Source organism: Apaloderma vittatum, unplaced genomic scaffold (genome assembly GCF_000703405.1).
Source record: "Apaloderma vittatum isolate BGI_N311 unplaced genomic scaffold, ASM70340v1 scaffold18063, whole genome shotgun sequence".
NCBI lineage: Eukaryota > Metazoa > Chordata > Aves > Trogoniformes > Trogonidae > Apaloderma > Apaloderma vittatum.
In genome coordinates this window covers 56-5,340 of record NW_009707668.1, presented here as the reverse complement: position 1 = coordinate 5,340, position 5,285 = coordinate 56, and the positions used below count along the sequence as shown (strand labels likewise).

General features: G+C 36.0%; 1 pseudogene; it reads right to left on the bottom strand.

The window, feature by feature from the left end:
- LOC104271581 overlaps nt 1-4,917 on the bottom strand; it is a 28,194-nt pseudogene extending 23,277 nt beyond the window's left edge.
- Between the last annotated feature and the right edge of the window lie 368 nt (nt 4,918-5,285).

Genomic DNA, 5,285 nt, shown 5'->3' with positions numbered 1-5,285 from the left:
GAGTTCATTCTCAAAACAGACACCTTAATCACTAAGGAACCACCAAAATCATGTTCCTTCTTGAACCACAAATTATTTTCTGCACAGCTGTAGCTTCAGCATAAGAAATGGAGAATGCTCCACTACTACAGAACAGTCCTATAATTACATTTTTAAACACAAACTTCAGCAGCTAATTAATCTAATAATCACTAATGCAAATATTTAAAATACTCTTCTCAGTTATTTTAATGACATATAGCATTAGTAGAATTCTACAAATTTTACAAATTACTTTTTGCAGAGAAGTTGTCAATTAAAAATTTTCAGACCTATAATATATTTTGATGAAACTTTAGTTAATACATAACTCCATAACTTTTAAAAAAGAACAAGCATAAGAAAAGTATGTAAGACAATTTAAAATATGGTTTACTACTATCATGAGCAGTAGTAGTATCAGAATCAGAAACATCGTCACAGTTAATCTGATACAGGTGAGAGCTCAAAATAAGCAGCAAAGTGAGCAGTTTCCCTGAGAGCACTTCACAGTCACCATCTCAGACTGTATCTGTGTCAGAAGATTTTCTTTTAGTGTCATTCATTCAGTAATATCATCTGAAGCCTCACTGCCAGTTCTGATATATCTGCAGAATGAACTAACAGTATCTTCTTCACGCTTTCCAGTTGAATTATTTAGAATATTTTATGAAAAACGACAGGTTTAGGCTGATTGCACCCTTGAAACTGTTAAAAGTACTATACTAACTTTACAAATACAGAATGACAGACAAGTATTTGTTACTCCATCAAGGTAACAATGAGTAATTTGTGATGAAGAAAACCAAGGCATTCTGTTTCCTAGTACTGAATTTTTATTTAAGTCACTTTATTCCCAAACTTTCATCACATTCTCTGGCTATTGCTAGTTGCTAAGCAGGGAAAAGGCTGAAAGTGATAGATGGGTTTGAATACGATTAGCAGGAGAAAAGAACAAACCCAAAAGGACTGTGCCTATACTAGGAAATTACATGATTTATAAAAAGGCAGAAAAATACCCTGTGCCATTACTGTCATATGCTGTCATTATGGATGATCTCACTGACAGGTGAAATTTGACCACGTTAGCAGTTCAATTTGCTGTTCCTCTGGCAGTTTTGAAATGGTTAATAACAGGAGGACAGAACAATGGAAGGACAGAAGGATGCACTAGCCCTTTGTGGTGTAAAGGTACCTGAAGAAGATTCTTTTTCTTATCCTATATACAGAGATATAACAGAATCAACCAAAATCCTACATTCAGATCAAGAAACTGTCATGCAATCACCCTCTTCCTTCATTACACAGAACAATTAAAGTTTAAATTACAATAACTTCTTTGTTCTATGCCCAAGTCATAGTTTTGAAGAGTAAGATATATACTAGTACAATCTGCAAAAAAGACATGTTTTTAAAATAACAGTAAAGATATTTCTGATAAGAAACAAGAAAATATGACTAAACTTATAATGCAACCTCTACAAAAAAAGCATCTCAGGGTGAGAATTACTTAGCCATATTTGTGCCCTCGGATTCAAGTGCAAAGAAACCAGTTACAAGAACTTTTATATTAGTTAACGTCTTCGTGTAGCACGCGGTATTCTTCAAAAACACCCATGCTAACACTGAACGAACTAGCACTGGTACGAAGCATAGCACTGACTTACTCCCCTTGAGGTGGTGCTTCCGCCACGTCCAGTTGTGCAGGACAGAGCACCGGGTTAACACAATAATAATGGCCTTGGCATCCACTGGAACTCACGAAGTACTAGCTCAGATGTGTCCATTTGGCACCCCATGGTGCCAGAAAGAGGTGCATTTTATAAGGGCACGGTAGGTAACAGATTCAAGTATTTTAAAGCTTTGAAAACGACAACGGGTAGCCATATGAAAGGATCTTATACTGAGACACAGAGCTTTGTAACTTTTTTACCATAAGGCCATTACTGCACTTCTTTGGCAGTTCTACTATCAGACTGATTATTAGTGATAGATATGAAATTGTTTAGTGATGTTCGTCCACGATTCAAAGGTACTTATGATGTATCTAGATGTATTTTGACTCCATGAAGAAAGTTAAAAGCAGAAGAACGAACTGTTAATTTGGCAGAAGGCACTCCAGAAAGCAGACAAAAGAGTACATAAACTGCACTGATGAAATAAGCATGGAGAAAACTTGCACAACTCCCATACGTTTTGTAAGACTTTTGCTACCCAGTGCTATTACATTGGTTCACTTTCTTGTTAATAATTAAACTAAATAAAATTTTAAAAGTATGAATTTTCTAAAAAGTTGTTTTGTGCATCTTGATTATTACTGTAAATGCAATACTATACTACCATCTCATTCAAAACCTGCACTCTTACATCAATTTACCTTAAATATCATTGCAAGTTTGTATACATTGTTATACAGGAATGAGAGATTTGAATTCAACAGTAGCAACCTTAGGGAAAAAAGAAGAGCATCAGAGTATTTTAAATATAGTCTTACCTCTTTGCTTTCTTCCAGGTCTGACTCACTGCTAAACTCCTCTGTATTTAAATTTTCAAAATCTGATTCCCCGACAGCAATGGGCACTGTCACAGTGAGACTTGGGTTGTTTATGAATGACATGTAATCACTTTCATCAACAACGTATTTTTCCACGCTGCTGCCTATGCCGCTGGTAGTTCCATTTCCTTCTTTAAGATAGGCAAGATTTTTACCTATTTCTACTATTGTGTGGTTGGAAATACAGCTGTCTTTTTTGTTGTTTAGGTCTTCAAGAGGTTTGATTTCATCTAAAACTTTCTGCTTTCTGACAAAGGCTTTTTGGATGAATTCACGCACTTTTCTCTTCACATAATCGATGCCTTTCTGAATCCTTGCCACAGCAATCTGGAGATTGTTCATTTCATTATCATCATCGGTAGCAGCAAGGTTGTCTGAACTAAATGAGCTCAGCAGCAAGGCCAGAAAGAGGTTGAGTACCTACAAGACAATAAGGGAAAAATAAATAGGTTCTCTTTTTTTTAAGTCATAAAACCAAGTCTGTTATGTGTTGTTCAATATGACATAATTTGTATCTCACAACTAGCACTTTATTTCAACCCACCTTCATGTTATTCTTTCCAGTCCATAATCCCTATCCTCTATATTTTAGCTTGCCAAAACCATTTTTAGCTTAACTTGACTAATAAGTGAAAATCTGAGCTCTTCCTTGACTTCCTGCTTCACACTGCAAGTAGTGCAGGTCTGCTCCTCAACACAGAGAATGACGTAAGGAGGCAGGACACAGCACGATGTAGTCATTTATGCAACTACATCGAGGTAGTGCCCATAGGCAAGGGGAATGCCGGCAGACTCCAGTGTTCTACAGTTCAACAAACAAGAGTTTCGGTGTGTCTAATTCAGAACATAATAAACTTCCGTCTCTGCAAAGAACATGTCAGTCTGTTTTTATTTTGGGCAGGAAAACTAGCTGAGAGATAGAGAGTCCATAGATGTGATACACCTTAATTTTAGGAAACTATTTCAGACTGTCCTGGTTTGACAGACTTACTTGTATGACATTTTACAAACATACAAGAGAAACATGGACTACATGTAATTATGACAGACCATGTGCAAAGCTGATCAAAAATAATTTTTAAATTAGATTTGTCAATTCTACCCATTCAAACTTGCAGAATATTTTAGAAGTCATACCACAGGAGTCTCACATTAGTCCAGTTAAAATTGGGGTTTTTTTTGTGGATAAATATATTTATGAAACTTCTGGATGATGCCAAAAAGAGAAGAGATGCTAGCACTCAACAAGAAAGAACTACAGTTAGGTGTAACCACAGTAAATTGGTAAAATTATTAAAAATCAGTAAGGTATTTAATTCTGAAGTACTACTCAGGAAACACTGGTTAAAAAAACCTGAAAAGTACATGTAGAGAAGGTGTGAAAGCTGGCAAGGTTAAAGCACTGCAGAAAAAGGCATATAGATCACATCAGGAAAGCAATGCTGTTACAGAAATTTCATGTGTCATTTGGGGATGTACCACAAGGAATATTCGGTGTAAGACATGGAGGTATAATTATTCGGTACTTGCGTTTCTATCCAAAATGCTGCTTGGGAGGAATTTAGAGGCCAGTAGCAAAAGGGCTAAGTAGTCTAGAAATCATTACCTATGAGAAAAATTTTGTTTCAGAAAGAATAGACCTTTAAGTATTACAAATGTTGTTATGAAAACAACTGTTTTCCATTACTATTGAGACCAGTCCGTTTAATTGTTTGTAAAAGGTGATTTAAGTTAGATGTTTTTGAAAGGCATTTTTAACTATACGCATAATTCAGCACTGATCTTCCTCAAGAGGTTATAAACTTACTGAAGATTTAAAAGAAAAAGTAGAAAATATTTTTCATGAATGATCAAGGTGTATCTGAACCTGGTTTAGAGAAAGGGCAAATGAATGAGATGATCTCCTAAAGTTCTTCCCCTGTCTTCATCTCTGATTTCTAAATCATCAAAAAAAACGAAATGTGTTCTAATAGTTTTTAAAAATTCCCCACTGATTACGTACCACTAGGTTTCCAATCACCATGACCATCATGAAGACAGTAAGGCACATGGTTTGGCCGGCAACCTCCATGCAGTCCCACATCGTTTCTATCCATTCCCCACACAGCACTCGGAATACAGAAGAAGTCGTGCATGTGCCAGCGTGGAAGTTCACAGTCACTGGAGATCTTGCAGACACATTCCTTGTAGCTTTTCCCAAACAGCTGCATCCCAACCACAGCGAAAATGAACACAATGATGGCCAGCACCAGGGTCAGATTCCCCAGAGCTCCCACTGAGTTGCCAATAATCTTAATCAGCATGTTTAGAGTCGGCCAAGATTTTGCTAACTTAAAAACTCGAAGCTGAAAAACAGAACAGTATATAGTTATTCATGTTACCAATAACAGTAATGAAGTTATTGCTATTAATTTTATATTTTATTTACTCTGTGTCTAAATCATGTCTTAGGTAACCTTTAGAAATTTTGGTTACAGAACTTATTTCCAGTTCTTTGTACAATACTAGACATCATGTTAAGACCTAATTCAAGTCATAAGAAATCAGAAATACTGTTTCTACACTCATTTCAATCCCACTGCAATTATCACAAAGTCTCCAATTCAGACTTTGCCTCTTTTGGTGACTTAAGATGTCTACAAAGAAGTTGCAGCTCTTGGACAAAACAGTCTTTTTCTTTTAGCTAACTCTAAGAGAATATCAGCACATATGA